The sequence below is a fragment of the Gobius niger genome (genome assembly GCF_951799975.1).
Source record: "Gobius niger genome assembly, chromosome: 21".
Taxonomy (NCBI): domain Eukaryota; kingdom Metazoa; phylum Chordata; class Actinopteri; order Gobiiformes; family Gobiidae; genus Gobius; species Gobius niger.
The window spans coordinates 112411-133160 of NC_136872.1; positions in this window are offsets into that span (position 1 = coordinate 112411).

A 20750-nucleotide genomic window follows, 5' to 3' on the forward strand; every position below is an offset into this window, starting at 1 on the left:
GAAGAGTAAAAATGTACCCTCATTGGCACTTCAATGACTATAACCCAGTGTTATGTGGCCACTTTAAAGAGTTCAAATATATTCCAACAAAGTGTTTATTGGCCACCGAAAAGAGCTAAAATGTAATCTTGTTCGGTGTTGCATTGAAACTGCAAAGTGTTAAAATTTACTCCGAATTAGTGTTTATTGGACACTAAAAATTAATCTTGCTCGGTGTCGCATTACAAGTGCTGAGTGTTAATATTTACTCCAAATTAGTGTTTATTGGACACTAAAAATTGCTAAAACTGAATCTTACTCAGTGTTGTATAGCAACTGATAAGAGTTTAAAAAAATATATATACAATTTACAAACAATTAAAGCACATGGTACCAATACAAAAAGTCAGTTTAACACCAGTCAGTTTAAATTTCTTTCCATTAAAACTTTTTTTTTATTGAACCTTCATTCAGCGGTTACTTCAGACGCAACATTAGGTGGCATACTGTATTATAAAAATACATGAACAGGAACAACAAAATGATCATTTTTGTCAAAGCCATATGTTGTCTGCAAGTCAAAAGGTTTAAAAAAACGCAGTTGGTCAACTTTAAGCAATGACACATTATCGACATTCATCTCTTGCACATGGTAAGAATGAAAATGTGCTGCAAAACCCAGTGTCTCAAAATCTTCTGTTACAAGGAAATGGTCTTCTCCAACTACTACAATATCTTTGATTTGACTAAACACTGGCATGCCATTTTCTAGCTTTGAACAAACCAATAGGCCAGAACGGTATTCTGTACCAAAACAAGTGATCCAAGAGGCTACATCTACTTCAGAGTCGATACCAATATGCAGACTTTCGGCAACCATTTCACCATTTAACATGTTGGCAAGCTTTACTGATTTTAGGGGTCCACAGTTGATACTTTTTTTTTTTTTTTTTTTTAATACTTTTATTTATAACTTTTTTATACATTTCAATAATACAAACAAAGCAGACTGGTCAAATATACATTGGAGATTTACAATGATTACATTGGCAATACAGAGTCCAAATGCAGCCGGTTAGGACCAAAGTGGTAGTCCGTTAAGATCTCTATTGCATTCTAGTCCCATTGCATCCAGGGGTTTCCTCCAAGTCTCTGCAAAGGCCTGAGTTTTGCCTTCAATAAAGTGTCCAAGTTTCAGCATGGTCATCAAGTCGACGATCAGAGATTTCCATAGAGAAATGGAGGGAGGGTCATCCCCCACCCATTTCAACATTATACTTTTTCTGGCCAGCATCAATAGTGATTGAACCACATTCTCATGCTTTTTAAATGAAACTGGGACAAGACCAAGCAAACAAATCATAGGATTTTCAATTACTGGTTGTCCTATTGCTTTGCTTATGTTAGAGCAGACGTTTTTCCAGAATTTCTGTATGTAAGCACATTCCCAAAGGCAGTGAAATCTTGTGCCCACATGAGTTTTACACTTTGAACAGTTTGGTGATATACCCGCATTATATCTACTGAAGATATTTGGAGATATGTACACATTATGTAAAATGTTGTACTGCACTTCTTTAAATTTGTTACAGATTGAAACCTTTGACGGTAAAGACAGTATTTTGTCCCAGGTCTGTGAAGTTATCTCACATTTAAGTAAGACTCCCCATGATTTTCTCAGCCAGGAAAGTTTGTCCACACTGATGGAATATAATTCTGAGTAGAATTTGGAAATAAAATGTTTATGTTCTTTCTTATTAATTAGGAAAATTTCCAAGTTATAGGAGTCTGATGTAAGCTTAAGAGATTTATTTTTTTGTTGTACATAATGCCTCAGTTGTAAATATTTATAAAAGTCCTTATTCTGTAGGGAATATTGATTTTTGAGGGAGTCAAAGGATTTAAATTCTCCGTGTTTGAACAGGTCGTAAAACCTCTGGACCCCGGCCGAGTGCCAGTTTGCAAAACTTGCTCCTAAGATTTGTGGAGAAAGATTTGGGTTATGGACCAGTGTGGACAAAATTGAAAATGAATATTTACCTTTAGAAAGTTTTTGAAGTTTAGCCCAAGCTTGTAATACATTATTCAATAAAAGATTATTTCGAATTTTGTCAGACAGTGCGTTCAATTTGACACCCATTAGGTTGACAGGCGATGTTGGCTTACAAAGTACTGATTCAATATTAAACCATGGTGACTCTGATTTTTCGTGTATCCATGCACTCAGTATCCTAGCTTGTACTGCAAAAACATAATAATCTATATTAGGAAGGTTCCAACCGCCCTGTTCTTTAGGTAGTTGGAGTGTTTCTAATTTGATTTTTGGTTTTCTTCCTGCCCATATAAAGTCTGCCATAGCTTTATTAATTATTTTAATGTCCTCAGATTTCAATATAATAAACAACATAGAAATAGGATATAATATTTTAGGTAGTATAACCATTTTTATGAGATTAATTCGGCCTAGAAAAGAAATTGGGAGAGCCTTCCATCTTGTCATTGTGTCACATATACTCTTGATGGTCCCATCTATATTTTCTGTGTATAACTGATTCAACTGTGGGGTTACTCTTACTCCCAAGTAAGTAAACCCTGTTGGTTCCCAACGAAAGGGCTTAACATAAAGAGGTTCTGCATTTCCCGTGTCAGATAAAGTCATAATGACTGATTTGTCAAAATTCACTTTGTAACCAGATATTAGACCAAAATCCCGTATACACCCAATTAGGACTGGCAAAGAACGAGGAGGATCGGTCAATGTCAACAGAATATCATCAGCGTATAGTAGTATTTTATGTTCCATCTCCCCAATCCTAACACCATTAATATTTGGATTCTGCCTAATGGCCATGGCTAGTGGCTCGATGGCCAAGGCAAACAACAATGGTGAGAGGGGACTGCCCTGAGCTGTGCCCCTGCCCAGCTCGATAGGAGAGGAGAGCAGACCGTTAGTTAAGACCGACGCTGTTGGACATTTATATAATAATTTGATCCAACCCACAAAATTGTGACCGAAACCAAATCTTTCCAGTATCTCAAACATATACTGCCATTCGATTCTATCAAACGCCTTTTCGGCATCCATAGAAACAACTGCCCCTGGAATTTTGTTACAATTTAGAAAATGGATAATATTAAACAGGCGTCTGGTGTTGTAATAAGAGTTGCGCCCCTTTATGAAGCCGGTCTGGTCAGCTCCCACTACCGAGCACACTACTTTTTCCAATCTGAAGGCTAATATTTTTGAAAGTATTTTGTTGTCTACCCCTAAAAGGCTGATAGGTCTATACGACGAACATAGTTCAGAATTTTTACCCTTTTTTGCAATTAGCGTTATATTAGCATGATACATAGAATTTGGGAGTCTAGCTTCTTCAAAGGACCTGTTGTAAACTCTAAGCAAAAGACTGCTAATTTTCCCTTTCATAGTCTTGAAAAACTCCACCGGATATCCGTCCGGCCCCGGACTCTTCGCTGATTGAAGAGAAGCAATTGCATTGTCTACCTCTAACTGTGTAATAGGAGACTCCAAGAAATTTGTTTGAGCCTCAGACAATTTGGGGAATTTCAGATCGTTCAGGAAGAAGCCAGACTCAAGTTTTGGAATGTCCATCTCAGAACTGTACAAATTTGAGTAGAACTCTTTAAAACTCTTGTTAATTTCTTGATTTCCTATATGCCTTACATCATTGCAGTCCTTGATAGCTGTTATATATGTAGTTGTGGGTGCGTTTTTTGCAATTTTCGCCAGAAATCTGTTGGGTTTATTGGCCGTTTCAAAAAGTCTTTGTTTGGCAAACATTACGTCCTTTTCGGCTTTGCGTTGTGTTAAGTTGTTTAAAGCTGTTCTTGCCCCTTTGAGCTCAGTTAATGTCTCAGGTAATTGTGTATTGTAATAATGTTTCTCCAGTTTTTTTATTTTATTTTCTAGATCTAATTGTAGAGAAAGTCTCTCTTTTTTCTTATAAGCTGTGTATGATATGATTACTCCTCTCATAAAAGCCTTATAACAATCCCATAGGATTCTTGGGTCAATATCTTCGGTATCATTGATTTCTAGAAATACAGTTGTTTGCTCTACTAACATATCAACACATTTATCATCCAAGAGGAGCAATGTGCTCATTCTCCAGGATCTAGAACGCTCAGTAGCCCGTAATGGATGCATACTGAGAGATACCGGTGCATGATCTGATAGACTAATAATGCCTATGTTCACTTGTGTGATTAGTTGACAGATGTGTTTAGACATAAAAATATAATCTATACGGGATGCAGAGAGATGAGGATTTGAGTGAAAAGTAAAATGTTTCACCAGTGGATTATGGAGGCGCCAAGTATCAATCAGATCAAGGTCAGCGAGTATCTGCAACAATAATTTTGAATTTTTGGTCAGAACTGATTGTGGGGGCATCCTGTCGGACTTCGGGCAGACCGTACAATTGAAGTCCCCTGCTAATATCACGTTGTCACACTCCATATTCACCAGTTCTGTTAGTAACGTTATGTAGAATTCCTCATCTTGCAAGTTTGGAGCATATACATTTCCAAGAAGGACGTTTTCCCCATATAAAACCCCTTTGACTAGTATATATCTCCCTTCTCTGTCCTTATGGGAGGAGATAGCAGTAAATGGGATGTTTTTGTGTATTAGAGTTATAACCCCTCTCTTATTTGTAGAATAAGAGGAATAAAATATTTGCCCCACCCACTCTCTAAGGTATTTCTTATGCTCTTCGTCAGTTAGATGAGTCTCCTGCAGAAAAGCGATATGGACTGACTCTTTCTTTAAACAGTTCAGGATGGACTTTTTCTTAATCACGTTATTGGACCCTTTTATATTCCAAGTAACTATCTTAAGTGTCATTTGCAAGAAATGTAATACACTTCACCCATATTCCCACTTTAAAGTATATCTTAACACAAATAGACCAGTCTGCAGCAACGAACACAACTTCAAATATAGCGGAAACCAGGCAAAAACTAAACAACGAGCCTGGTTCCAGTAAACTTCTCATTGTCAATGAGAATGAAAAAAAAAAAGAAAAAAAAATCAAAAATAAGAACTTAACACACACGAAAACTCACTAGGTGTACTTTAACTTTAAGTACAACTAAAAGAGAGTCCGGGTTTAACCCCGCACCGAATTATTTTAAATATTTACCCAAATGGCTCATTATTATACCATACAAAAATAATAAGCAGCCCCAAACATTCAACCTACTTCACATTAACAACGTCTTTGCAGATCCCGTTATTTGGCTCCTGACAGCCTCTTCACAAAGTCATTCACCTCCGTCGTGGTCTTGAGGGTGAGACTGGTTCCATCAGCGTTGAAGATCTTCACGGTGGCGGGATAGAGGAAGGCGTACTTGATCCCTGCATCCCGTAGAGCTCTGCGCGCACCAGCTGACTCTTGTCTCTTCTTCGCCACAGCCGCGGAGAAATCTTGATAGAATGACACTGTACCTGCCGCGGTGGCCACTGTGCCTTTGGCCCTAGCCGCCCGGAGGATCTTTTGAGCGTCGGTGTAGTAATGCAGCCGGACCAGGACCGCTCGTGGCCCCAGCGTCCCCGCGAGCCTCGTCTGCGGCCCGCTGCGGTGGGCTCTGTCGATAACGATGTTGTGCTGCAAGCCAAGAACCTCTGGTATCCACTTTTGGAGAAAATCCACGGGCGAGGCCCCCTCAGATCCATCTCTCAAGCCAAAAATACGCACATTTCGTCTTCTGCCTTGGTTCTCAAAACTGTCCAGTCTTTCCAGCGCTCTCTGGAGCTGCGTCTCGAGTGTGCTAATGCGTGACTCACTCACTGCTGCGTCTTCCAGGTCCGAGACTCTCTTTTCCACGGTGTCCATCCGCTCTATTAAACTGTCAAACCTCCCAGAGAGCTCGTTCAGGGGCTTCAGTTTGTCGTCAAGCATTTTGGATATGTTTGCAGTTACTTTAAGCACAATTGAGTCACTTTCCTCTTCACCGTGGCTAGCTAGCAGGCCTTCATCCTCGTCCTCGCCTGATTCACGCCCGGGGCTGCTGGGGCCGCCGCGTGTTAGCCTGCAGCTATTGCTAGCTTTGGATTTGGCTCCTCGTTTTCCCATTTCCTTCTTGTTGCTTAATCCCGACTGCACAATAAAGTCATCCAACGACATCACACACGCGTTTGGGGTGTTAAATATTCAATATGAGCCAAAAATATTAACTTTTATACACATTCGGTGCGGAGAGCAAAAAAGTACGTCTACCCCTCGGCGCTCATCACGTGACTCCCACAGTTGATACTTTTAAAAGTCAATGATTCCCAGTGGAAAGCTATAGCCATTTGGTGTGTTTGGGCCAGATATTTTGTTAAGTTTTTAAAGTTTTTGACCGTATTCTTAAAAAAACGATGTTTTGCTTCAAACCTCATCACCCAAAAGTGAAGGACAGGACCGATTTTACGAATGACTCTGGAATAGTGAATCATGAAATGATGCTTGGGGATTAATCTTCGATTTGGGTACAGCGTTTTGAAAAGACAGTGATGATCAACAATGAGATGCTTCAGGAAAACAGTCATGCCAATAGTTATTATTGGAGCAAATATAATGTTGATAATCTGCAATAAAAGCAGTAATAGTCGCCAATGTTCATCTCCTTCTGGTACCAAATCTCCAAATATCAAGGGCACATTACGGACCAAACAAAGTGTCTGAATTGCATTTAGTCCTATTCCATTTCCAGCTTGCTCCAAATTAATTCTAGTTGGACAATTTTTTCGCTCAAGATAGCCAAAATTGTATGAGTAGATTATTCTACATACATCCTCTTGTGATAACATATGATTCTCCAAAAAGTAGCCTAAAAGCAGCTTTATCTCAAGTTGTGCTACGCCCTCTAGTATATCATGCATTAGGTCAACAGCATAATTTTCAGAGACATTGAAGTACTTTAACTCATTAAGTAAGCATGTTTGTTTGACTCCAAAGGAGGAGGGAAGAGCAGGGTCTTCTTCAATGTCCTTGCAATGCTGAGCATGTAGTTCTCTACTGCGTAATGTTATGCTTGCATCATCATCACAGAAAACAGTTTGGCAAGTATTCTTATCAGCTAAGCAAAAACGGCAAAAAAAAATTGCGCTAAAGGACTGAACATATCCAAGAAGTGTGTGCAATCCCAAATTGTCCCATGTAGAGGTTCATCAGAGAAAGGAACCTCAATTCCATTGTCCTAAAGAATTTTTAGATCATGCATCAGCGGCTCTAGTATTGCATTGAATCCATACTTTTTTACATCGTCACTATGAAAAAGTGAAACAAGATGAATGTTCATCAGGGCAGAATTTATCTTTGGGGGAAAATTTCTTAAAATAAAATATATACTACCAATCTTATGGATGCCATGCTTTGACCCAAGTGGATTTGCCGTTTCAAATTCATCAAAAAATAACTGTATTTGAAGAGAATTAATTTTCTGAGAGAAAAGGGGGTGCTCTTTGAAGTATGTGCCATTACAAAAATCTCTATAAACATCACTCTGTCCACAAGATTGAACAAGGTAGTTTCTAATTTCTAACTTTAAAGTTTCTAGCAAGGGGACATACACAAATTTATCTGTCACAGGAACTTGGTCATATCTGCCTGAAGCCCTATTCCTTCTAATGTCATACCTCACACCAAGTGGGATCTCAACTGGCTCCACCATGCCACACTTGTCATGAAAGTACTTTTTCCATTTTGTCTCTGTATTTACATGTGTAAATGGATTTTCAAGGGTCTCAAAAAAAAATGCTTAATGTTGCCTGTGTATTTGTATCATTGGGGAATAAGTTTGCAACATCGTGTTTTATATTTGAGTGTACTTCATGTACAAGCTCCTCCATATTCTCAAAAACTGATGTAACAACTGTAGTTGGCACACCACTGCTTTTAAGTTTTGCAATAAGGGATGCACACATGTCTTGGGTATTTTTTCTGTGACTTGCAGCACTAGTTGAACATTCTGCGTGTTCTATTAGACAACTAGATGACAAATTATGCTGATCACAAACAGCAGCTGAAGGAGGGATTGGCTCTTCATCATCATTGCTATCATTATCATCTAGATTGCCATTGCAATGCTTTGTGTTAAGATGTTTCCTAAAGCCTGAATATGTCTGAAATTTCTGATGACAACCACTTTGATCACAGGTCAGAAGAAACTTTTTGCCAGGATAAAACGCATGCAAAAACTTGAGATGTCGAACCAATTCCTTTACATTACTTAATGTTTGCTTGCATACAAAACACCGAAGACCCATGTTTGAATGCTCTTAGCACAAGACCTTTGATCTCATGTCCTTCACCCTTGGGCTTTCATGACAAAGCCCAACATCAATGTTGTAGATTGTGGTTTGTACAAATGTGTACATGTTGTTCAGAGCCTGGTCATAAGAGATGCCAAACACATAATGTGTTTTGAAAAGTTCATCAAAGGCAGACAGGGATGACTTAGCCTTGCAAGGAAGGAGTTGTCCATCCACCGCAATGTAGTAGTCATGCATGCCATCTCTTGATGATCCAACTGCCAGGATAAATGGCTGTCTCCCTTTGTCTGCACCAGTCACCTCCTCCAGGCTGCGGCCAGACTATAAAAAAATAACAAATATTAATAGAATTCTTTTTTTAATTAAAAAAATATATATATATTCTATTTTATGTAATTGGCAACTGAAAATTATGATAAATATGCAGTAAATGTATGATAAAGGAAAATTCTAAATTCAAATGTGTGAAATATTGTTGATGTTTACTGGGTCTACACTAGTCTGGCCTAAGTCTTCGGTCAGAAAGACTGCAGCAGATCCAAAGGGTTGAGTTTGTCTTTAATGATGTCCACAATGAAGGTACAGTACAGATGAGTTGTAGCAGGGTGTATCTGAGCAATGGTAGGTAGCTGGGTGTGTCAAGACAGGTGAAATATATATAAAGTCTGTTGGCATGTGAATGTGTGTGTGTGTGTGGTCACCTATAAAAGAACAAAAATAAATGCAATTAGAATGTGTTATCCATTAAACAATGTCAAATAAACTTATTATAATATAACATGGGCAATTAACATATCAAAATGTTATTTAACTGCATTTATATAAGCACACGAATATAATTGATGAAATTTGTCTGTTGCGTTGTAAATCCGCAAGAGAAATTGAACTTAGCAAAGGTACAAATATATATGAAGTTGCCTTTATAAATGCTATTACACACACAGAATGAGTAGTAACAATTGTACATACAGTCAGCATACTTACAGATTCATAAACGCACACAATTCAATGAAACACACAAAAGTCTGAGGCCTGCCGTCTCACTCCTACCGCTCCCTCTGCGAACTGACCACCTGAGGCAGCAGTGCGCATGTCATTGGGAGGCAGCAGTGACGTGAGGAGTTGTTCCTTAAAGGTACAGCGCGTTAGAGCAGGGAAATTTGCACAGCCGCCCCCAAATCACGTCGGTGAATTTGTAGTAAGTCCCAAATGTCCCTGCTTTCTAGTCCTCAGTCCTCTGGCATTTCTGGCAAAGAGATGAGTTTGACTACCGGCCGGGTGTAGGTTGTCCCTTTAATGTCCACTTCAGCAGCGCGGATCCTGCCGTCGTCGCTGAGGATCACCTTAGTGACGCGTCCAATGGGCCATCGTGCCCTGGGCAGTTGTGGGTCAATCACCATGATTACCTGGTCTGTAGTGAGGTCCGGAGTGGAAGTGCACCATTTCCTCCTTTGGTGAAGATTAGGGAGGTAGTTTCTGGTGAACTGAACCCAGAAGTGATCTGCTAAGACTTGGCTATGTGTCCAACGGCAACGTCCGATCAGGTCACTGCTACCATAAACAGCTTGTGGCAGGGATGCATCCCGCCGCCCCATCAGCAGGAGATTAGGCATTATGGGGTCAGGATCTGCAATGTCTGAAGTGGCATAGCCAAGGGGCTTCGAATTAAGAATGCCCTCCACCTCTATCAGCACAGTGAGCAGTACTTCCTCAGGGAGAACTCTGTCTTTGAGAACAACTCGCAATGCAGCTTTAACTGACTTTATCTCCCTCTCCCAAATGCCTCCAAAATGAGGTGCAAGAGTCGGATTAAACTTGAAGGTGATACTCTGCTCAGCTAACTGCTCCTTCAGGGCTGGCTCAAGCGCCTCAAATGCTCTCTGCAGTTCCCTGTCTGCACCCCGGAAGTTAGTGGCCCTGTCACAGAGGATTTCGTATGGTTTATCTCTTCTGGCCACAAAGCGTCGCAAGGCGAGGAGGAAGGAGTCTGTGTCCATGCTGCATAGAAGGTCAAGATGTACGCACCTTGTAGTAAGGCATTTAAAGATAATGCCCCATCTCCTCTCCTGTCTGCGGCCTATTTTGATTATATAGGGCCCAAAACAGTCCACCCCAGTTGACCAATAGGGTGGCTTCTGGAGACGGAGGCGTGAAGCGGGGAGGTCTGCCATGCGTGGAACAGTGGGTTTGTTGCCCCATCTCTGGCACTCTGTGCAGCTGATGCTTTTTCACAGCTTGTCGACCGCGAAGAATCCAGTATGTCCGCCTCATCTCAGCAAACACACGGTCAGGACCCGGGTGGAGCAGCTGGTGGTCGTAGTCTTGTATCAGCAGCCGGGTGGCAGGGTGGTCTGGTGCCAGGACAATAGGGTGAATGGTGTCCTGTAGCCCTTCTGCCTTCCTCAGCCGACCACCAACACGAATCAGGCTCACAGTATTGTCATACTCTGGACAAAGAGAAAGCAGACGGCTGTTAGTATTGAGTGACTTACCTGCCTGCAGAGCAGCTAACTCTGCAGGAAAGCTCTCCTCCTGCGCTCGCTTGAGAATGATGACTTCTGTCTCAATGCGATCTGTAGCAGTCATTGGAGGAGCCGCCGCCCCGTGGAGGGACAGGTATGTGGCTTGGATCAGCTCGGACCAGGTTTTGTACTGAGCTGGGTCGGGAGATGCAGGCGTGGCAGTCTCGATATTACCACAGAAGCTCACACGTGTCTCAGCTGTTTCAGTTGATGTGGTAGCCGGCGTGACTGGCCATTCATCCGGTGGCTGTTTGAGGAAATTAGGCCCACACGTCCAGCGGTTGGGTTTGGACAAGTCTCTGAGCTGTTTGCCCCGGGTGATATCATCGGCGGGGTTCTCCTCTGTAGGCACGTACCGCCAGGGGTCTGCTCCTACTAGCTCCTGTATCTCAGCAATGCGTGTCCCCACGAACACCTTGTATTGCTGGGACTCTGACTGGATCCAGTGGAGGATGGTAGTGGAGTCAGTCGACAGTGTTACACTTCTTATGGGCAGTGTCAGCTCTGTTTGCAGGACCTTGGCTAATTGGGCGCCAGACAGGGCAGCGCATAGCTCTAGGCGGGGAATGGACAGCTGCTTCTTTGGTGCAACACGTGACCGGGCCAAAACAAATGTTACCTGCACTGCCATGGTGGTCTTATGCTCCGCCCTAAGGTAGGCAACGGCACCGTAGGCTCTCTCTGAGGCATCAGTGAATATGTGCAGGTCAACTGGGTTGCTGGCTGGAATAGCTGCAGTGTAGCATCTTGGAATTGTGACTTACTGTAGCTGTGGTAGTTCACTCTCCCAGGCATGCCAAACAGGGAGGAGTTCATCTGTTATGGGCTCGTCCCACTCTCTGCCTTTCTTCCACAGGGCTTGGACCAGCACTTTAGCACGTGTTGTGTAGGGGATAAGAAAGCCCAGTGGGTCGTACTGGCTTGCAAGCACCCGGTACACGTACCTCAGAGTGGGTTCAGCAGGTGGAATGTTTCTGTGTCTGTAGCTCAGGGTGTCTGTGCTGCAGTTCCACTGCAGGCCTAGAGTAGACTCCATGGGGTCTTCCTTGTGCGCAGACAACCACAGCTCACAGCTGGTGGACTTGGCTTCGGTGGGCAGATGAGAGATGACGTCAGGCATATTACAGGACCACTGTCTAAGGTCAAAGCCTCCATTAGCAAGCAGGGCTCTGAGTCTGTCAATGAGCTGTTTGGCCTGGTCTTGTGAGGGGAGTGACTGGATACAGTTGTCTACATAGAATGCCTGCAATACTGAATAAACCAAATCTTCATTACCTTCACTGTAGTCTTGGACATGACGCTGTAGTGCATATATGGCACAACACGGGCTGCAAGTCGTGCCGAATGGCAGCACACGCCACTCGTAAACATCAGGGCTACGCTAGTAGTGGCTGGTCTTGTAGGAGAAGACGCACCTGATGAAACATGCCATGTATGTCTCCGCTGATGGCTACGGCATATTCCCGGAATCTCAGGAGCACTGCGAGAAGAGAAGAGCCCAGTGTGGGACCAGGAAGATTGGAAACACGCCACTATTGTTCCTGTTGCCAAATGTAGCCGTCCAAGGGTCCTGAATGACTATAGACCTGTGGCGCTTACCTCACTGGTTATGAAGGCCCTGGAAAAATTAGTTAAGCAGCAGGTCTTAAATCAGGTGCAGGATAAGTTGGACCCAATGCAGTTTGCTTACAGGGCAAAAAGAGGAGTGGAGGATGCCACACTGACTTTGTTAAATCTTTTAGTGCAGCATATGGAAGCCCCCAAAAGCCACGCACGACTGCTGTCCATAGACTTCTCTTCGGCCTTCAATACAATCCAGCCCTACCTACTGGCAGAGAAGCTGATTTCTCTTTTTAATTTGGATTTTAATCTTGTTGGCTGGATTGTGAACTTCCTGTCACTCAGATCACAGTGTGTAAGAGTGAATGGGGTTGTGTCCTCCAAAATGCTCTCCTCCACTGGATCTCCTCAAGGCTGCGTCTTATCGTCTTTGCTTTTTATTTTATATACCAATGACTGCAAAAGTGTGTATGGGAACAGGCATCTTCTGAAATTTGCAGATGACACAGTCATTGTGAGTCTTTTAACAAACAGCAAGAGCGCCCATGGACCTATCGCTGATGGTTTTATTGATTGGTGTGAACAATTTCATTTGTCTATCAATGTGTCAAAGACCAAGGACATGTTGATAGATTTCCGCAAGGCGCCCCCTAGTGGCACCAACACTGTGATCCAGGGAAAACCGGTTGAAGTAGTCTGCGAATACAAGTACCTCGGGACTATTATTGACAAGGACTTGCGCTTTGAGTCTAACACTGACGCCATCTGCAAAAAAGTGCAGCAAAGACTCTTCTTTTTAAGAAAAATGAATTCATTTAGAGTTTGTAATGTCCTCATGTCCTCATCTTTTACCAGTCTTTTATTGACTCAGTTTTAACATTTTGTTTTGTATCTTGGTTTGGGGCTCTTTCTGTGACCAACAAAAATTGTTTGATGAAGTTGGTCAGAGTAGCATGTAAAATCATTGGTGCACAGCAGACTCAGCTGCATGACCTTTACATGACCTTTACAGCCAAAGGGTTGTACGTAAAGCCCAACAGATAATGGAGTGTCCGGACCATCCGCTTTTTAAGGAGTTTAACCTACTCCCCTCCGGACGCAGGCTAAGAATGCCCTGTACTCGAACTCGTCGGGCCAGGGCCTCTTTTATTCCAGAGGCTGTTGCGAAGGTAAATGATCATATGTTGCTCAGTGAAGCTGCTGCAAATTAGGCTTTACTTGATCTTATTCTGATTGTGTGACTGATGATGCTGTGACTGTATGATCTTTGTCCCAAGCACAATTGTTGTCTCACTGTGTTTTATTTGTTTGTTTTTGCTTTATTATGTGTGGACTCCTGCTGCATAATAATTTCCTTCGGGACATTAATAAAGTTGAACCTTGGAAGGAGGTTACTATTGAGGCAGGCTTGCTGGTGCACAAAGGAGCAGTTGAATACAACTCTGGGTTTGCTATTGTGGAATACAAGATGGTGTGGCAAGAACCATGACTCCTCTGAGCTTTCAAGTTCTTCTGTGCTGATTTTCACAGTGTAACCAGCTTTAATCAGTTTGTGCATTTCCTCATTGTAGACTGACAGCTGTTCTGGATTGTGTGAGAGACGGCGCTCGGTGGCTCTAAGAAGAGGCATAACAGCATTGGGTGAAGCGTGTAAGAGTGGAGAATTCTTTCTACGCAGGAGTGACACAGCATAGCGACTTGCACCATCTACCGTGACCCTCACGCTTTTCTGCTCCAGTTGTTCTAGGGCTGCCTTGTCTTCTCCAGAGCGTGTGGCCTCTTTGGGTGAGCGAAATGGCAGCGTGTCAATTTGCCAGAGTCTCTCCACATGCTGATGCAGCTCTTCTGAGGGGGACAAAACTGATAAGTGTAAGCAACTACTTTCTCGCGGAGGCTGCTGTAGAAAGTTGGCTGGTCCCTGCACTGCCCATCCCAAGGCGGTGCACACAGCCACAGGACCACCTATGGGACCGCTTCTCACAGGCTGCTTAGGTGTGATTAGGTGCGGGTGATCTGACCCGATCAGGACCATGGGCTTGACTCTATCGGAGGATGGCAAAGGGAGGTCCTTTAGGTAGTTATAACCTCTCTGCAGGCGCTCAGCTGAACAGGACTGCTCCGCGAGGTTCAACTCAGAAGCTGTGAAAGCATTACCAATGTTGTATTTCTGCAACTTCTTTGTTTTCGTTGACACTTTGAATGACACAGTAGCTCCCTTTAAATGTACTATCTCCTGTCTGATAGTTCTCAGGGATAAGACTTCTTCTTGCCCGGAGAGGCCCAGCTGGCGGACAGCTGCTGGCAGGATGATAGTACGCTCTGAGCCGTCATCCAATACAGCGTATGTGTCCATGTATTTTCTCCCGTTATGGAGGCGTACAGGGACAACTTTTAACATCACTTTGCCTGAGTGAGTGGCCTGGTCAATGTAAACAACATTGGGGGATGTACTCACAGGCAGTATATTCTCAGTGAGGGCTACTTCATGTAGTACAGGGAGGTGTTGTTCGCCACATGTGGAGCAGGGCTTCTTGAGTGTGCAGTTGTCTGGCCCATGTCCTCTGCCACATTTCCAGCATTTCCTCTTCTCCTTGATCCAACCTGCTTTGGCTTCACTTGTGAGCTTAGTGAAATCTGCACATGCATTTAAATAGTGCTCTTGGTTATTGCAGTATGGACAGTAGAGTTTGAATCTTTCCCGCTTCTTGGTTTGGAGTGGAGGATGAGCTGATTGTGTAACAGGCGGCTCAGCACTTTGGTTACTTCCAAGTAGCACTGCAGTGGACTTTCCGCTGTTTTCTGTTCCTTCTCTCCTTGACGTCTGCATTGCTAGACTCAGTGGAGTCTGTACCTAGCCGGCGTGACACTTGCAGAGTTTGTACTTTACGTTCAAGCCACTCAGATAAGTCCGGTAGAGTGTAGGTCTTTTCACTGCCGCTCTGTATGATTCCCCTATTAAAGCAATGCTCAGCAAATGAGTCTCTAAAGTTGGGAGGTAGCTTGGTGAGCAAGGTGTCCACGTGGGATCCACAACCCAGCTCTGATGATGAGGGGCCTTAGTACTAAGCATGCCAACCAGGGTGCCCACTGCAGCAGCAAAATCCTCAATGCCCTGATAGTCACCTGATTTCACTGGGGGAGCATTCATGATTGCTTTGAGTTCTCCCTGCACCAACTGTCGGGGCTGGCCATACCTCAGCTGAAGGGCAGTAATGGCACTGGTGTACGGAGTGGTACTGTTAATATACCTCTTGGCAATCTGGACTGCTGCAGGGAATGTCAAGTGGTCAAGAAGAACTTGATATTTGTAATCTTCTGTTAGATGGCTGTGGGGTGCGAGCACACTGTCTAAACCTTTCTTCAGCATGAGGAAGTCACTCTCTTTACCTGAGCTGAAGATGGACAGCTTTGGCTTGGGGATGCCAAATGATGATGCAATAGCCATCTCCATCATGTTAGATACATTAACACTGGCAGGGAGCTGAGGAGGCTGGCTGACAGGTGCTGCAGGAGGTTGTACTGCATAGGAGGTATATGCAGAGGGGTATACACTCGGTGGTACAGCTTGAGAAGTGCCTGGTACGGTATAGTACTGACTGTACCAGGGTCCACTGTTTATAGTGTCAGTAGGGGCAACTACAGGCTGTGTGGTTGCGCCTGGAGGTGCATACAGGGGTGGCAGCATAGCAGCTGTAGCATAATCTACAGGAGACAGTGGCGGAGGCCAGTTAAACTGAGGCTCTATTCACCTTATTCCGCCCCGCCCACTTTTGCCACTTTTTGCGTTGTCTCGGCACCTCTTTTTCCAGACACTTCCGGTCGAGCGTGAAGCCCGTTCATTTTAACGGAGAACGAGGGAAAATATTCTCCGCTCAAATCTGATGTTTAGTCGATTGATTTGTGTAAAATGGCCAATGTTCATTTGCACCAACATGTCAACACTGCAGCGCTTCTCTGTGCGGCCTGAAAAGGGCTTTGTTTTCGTGTAGTGACTGATTTTATGCGGACTTCTCCAGTCCCATGTTAACACATAGGAGAAAAGGGGCGGGCACAATTCATGGCGGTGCCCACGCGAGCCTCCGGAATAAGGTGAATAGGCTGAGCTTGAACTGCTAGGAGTGTGAGTGGAGCTGTGAGCACTGCAGGGGGGACAGGAGCTGTCCTTGGTGCTGAAACCAGACCCACTGCTGGAGGAGGCTGCTGCTGAAAAGGTGCAGGAGGTAGAAGCTGTAGGGGGTATGCTGTTGGTACAGGAGGTACATGTGGTAAATTCTGTACTTGTGGTGTAGACAGACGCTGAAGAGGTTGGAGCGGAAAAACCTGTTCCTGTGAGCGAAGTGGAGATCTTACTTCTGGGTTGATTCTCTCTAACTGAGGGAGACTATTGAACTGCTGCGGCTCTCTCTCAAAGCTGTAGGGATATTGATGTCGAGCGAAAGCACTCTGTGGATATGAGGTCAATCGGACGCTACCCATCTCCGTTTCCAACGCTCTCATCTGTTGGCTTATGACCTGCCAGCGTGCCTTTAAACGCTGCATTGTGTCCTCTGTATTCCCCGCAGACTGGTAGGCAGGTGCAGAACATGTAGACAATCTATCTGGACTTAATTGTGCAACATAGTTTAGTAGAGGTGGTAATACTGGTATTCCTGTGGATGGCTGAAGACGTGTTAATGGGTAACTTAGCTCAAAGTCCTCCAGATGTCCGGGAATGCGCCGCACTCTGCTGGGACGGGGACTTGGCGGAAGCTGCTCATCGAAGAAATCTCTGGATGTTGCCATGGCGCACAGCTCGTGTAGATCCGGCTCGAAGGACCACTTGTGAAATATTGTTGATGTTTACTGGGTCTACACTAGTCTGGCCTAAGTCTTCGGTCAGAAAGACTGCAGCAGATCCAAAGGGTTAAGTTTGTCTTTAATGATGTCCACAATGAAGGTACAGTACAGATGAGTTGTAGCAGGGTGTATCTGAGCAATGGTAGGTAGCTGGGTGTGTCAAGACAGGTGAAATATATATAAAGTCTGTTGGCATGTGAATGTGTGTGTGTGTGTGTGTGTGTGGTCACCTATAAAAGAACAAAAATAAATGCAATTAGAATGTGTTATCCATTAAACAATGTCAAATAAACGTATTGCAATATAACATGGGCAATTAACATATCAAAATGTTATTTAACTGCATTTATATAAGCACACGAATATAATTGATGAAATTTGTCTGTTGCGTTGTAAATCCGCAAGAGGGCGCCAAAGGGCTGCGCAATGCTGACATGGGATTTATGACTTCGGCCCTCGTGCGTAATGGCGGACAGAGTGAGGCGAAACAATTGAACTTAGCAAAGGTACAAATATATATGAAGTTGCCTCTATAAATGCTATTGCACACACAGAATGAGTAGTAACAATTGTACATACAGTCAGCATACTTACAGATTCATAAACGCACACAATTCAATGAAACACACAAAAGTCTGAGGCCTGCCGTCTCACTCCTACCGCTCCCTCTGCGAACTGACCACCTGAGGCAGCAGTGCGCATGTCATTGGGAGGCAGCAGTGACGTGAGGAGCTGTTCCTTAAAGGACCTATATCATGCAAAATCGACTTTTTGGAGCTTTTAGCCATGTTGTTATGCTATGTCCTTATCAAAAACACCCCAGAGTGGTTTGTGGCTTCATTCACGCAGCTCTCAGTAATCCTCCTGAATCCTGCTCTCTGAGCAGCTGCTCCTCCCTCTCCTGGTGAACGACTGAGTGTTCAGTTGTGTCGTCACAGCGGAACGGAAGTGCTCGACGTCTGTAATGTAATGTCTTAATTCTATGCTTACGGACAGATTTTAATTTGTAAAACAGCGTTTTCATTATTTCTGTCGTAAGAGAGAAACAAAGAGGAAAAAAAATATATAAAAAATAATTAAAAAAATAAAAAGGATGTGCCCGAGGTGCTTCCAGGTCAGACGTCATGTTTGCGCTGCAGCTGAAGATGGAGCTCGTTACCTACTCTGGACACACCTGTTCTTTATTCTTAACTAAGATAATGTCACGGAGAAAAAGAAGCGCGTTTGGCTACGGAGTTTATTCAACCTTTTTCAGGAAGAGGCCACTCAGCTGTTTTTTTTCTCCGGGATTCAGCGACTATCAGCCAAAATAGTGTTTTTCTGTGACTGTCTCTGATGGATGTTTGGTGAACTTTCGCCAGAACCAAAGTGGATTAACATTTATAACCAACGCGAGTCCCACTATGTGAACAGCGATGGAGCAGAGCGGTGAGTCAATCCAAACGCGGGTTAGTTTGTGTGTTAGCATATTAGCATGTGTGTTAGCCATTTATGAAGCTGTGTTGCAGATGACAACTCCGTATAACTGCATCGTGAAGCAATTTCACTTATTGCTGTTTATTTATTTTACGGTAAAGTTGTATGTGCGGAGAGAGGGGGCGGAGTTAACTGAATCGAAGCGTTGTGTCTCCGGGTTTGAAAAATACCTCCAGAAAACACTTATATTTATCACAAAAATGAGTGCTCCATAGTGGTAAAGGTACAATATATCATATAAATGCCTATACTTAACTTTGGAATGGCTAAAATAGCATGATATAGCTCCTTTAAAGGTACAGCGCGTTAGAGCAGGGAAATTTGCACAAAATGTATAATATATACATTTAATGGGACGACAGTGGTGTCATTTACCAATTGTGACCGTTTACCATTTCCTAGTCCTACAACTTAGGAGTGTGTGCCTACATCAAAACTTAAGAAACTGAGCGTCATTTGTGATGAATGTACACGCATTGGGCACTTTAAGAATTGACTGAGAAAACAGTAGGGTTATAAAAGATGCAGTCAACCTGAAATGCTGTGAGACCAACATTGGTACAAACTTATGCCACTGACCTTGTGAATCTTCACAACACGATCTACAGCTTCCCGTACACTGATCTTCGCAGGTCTCTTTTTCCCACCAGGCGCAGGAGACAGAAGAAAAACCATCAGCAGCAGGGAGGCCATGTCACTGTCCCAGCCTTAATAATATACATTTTTACTTAATCACTCATGATTGAACAGTTGAACATGAACAAAATGTGATTGTGATTGTTAACTTACTCGAAACATCTTCATCTGGATTCCCCTCAGCAGCATGGATCAGAGACTCAAGCATGGGAGTTTTGGTGATGTTGTTTGCTTCTAGGATAATTTTAGTTTTCAGTGACGTCCCCCACTTTTCCAACAATTTTGACACGGTCTCGTCTCCAAACAGCAGCTGGAAGTCTTGTTGGACCTATGGGAGAAAAAGAAATCACATGGCAGATGAGGATAGATTTGAGACACAGTGACTATTTGTTCCAACTAAACATAACTAAAATATAAAACTCACCAATCCCACTGTGTCAAGGAAAAGACTGTGAACACGATGCTAGACTTCTCAGGATTATGAATCAGTGTCTGGCTGTACTGGAATGTTTGTTTCATTTTCATGAAGATCTGTTCGGTGTCTGTGCTGTGCTTCAGGAGAGAGATGGCCTCCAAACACTGGTCCCCTTCTAACTGCTCAGCTGTAGCCACCACTCTTTCAACCTCTGGTCCCTTTTCTTTAGTGTTGGTAGAGCTGCTGCTCCTCCTGCCAAGGCTTTGCTCCCTCTGCATGTTCTTTAACTTCCAAGCGATGTACCCCTCATTACTGCTTGCGTCAAAGAAACAGAACAGGGATGTTGTTTATGACATATTTAAATCTCCTTTTTTTCAATGTTGTTTAATTTTTTCATAAAATGTACTGTCTGAAAATGTCTACTCACATATCCTTTTTGGGAGTAGGGATCTTTAAGAAAAGGGAAAGGTGCAACAATGCCAACAGCGTATCTGGTTCGAATGTCCATAGGTGGAGCGCTCCTGAATTGATAATAAACAATCTTAATTTAATTTACTTCACCATTAATATTTCAAATCTCTCAAAATGTTAAATGTTTTCTAGAAATTCTGTACATAAAAAAGCATTATGCATACCCGTACTTCTCCATCATATCAGCGACGACCATATTGACAAGCTTCCGACATACTTGATCCGTTATCTTTTTGGACTGGCTGGTATTCCTGGAGTATTCTTTCTCCTCCAGCCTTTGATTCCAAAAGCGTTTTGACAAGCTTTAAACAAAAAGTGCAAAAGACAAGTATTCAAAAAAGTGATCAAATTATCATCCAACTAAACACACAAAGTACACAAAATGCAGAATACAATCTCACCTCTTTCGCTTCTATGGAATTGTCATCAACCCTCAGCCGCTTTGGTGATGTGAAGTAATGATCAGACTCAGGTGACCGTGATGAGAGAGACAGGGTGTCTGTACAGGAAGATGAAGCAGGTGAATCTGAAATGGAGAAAGAAAAACATGGACAATGCTTTTACATAAAGTTGT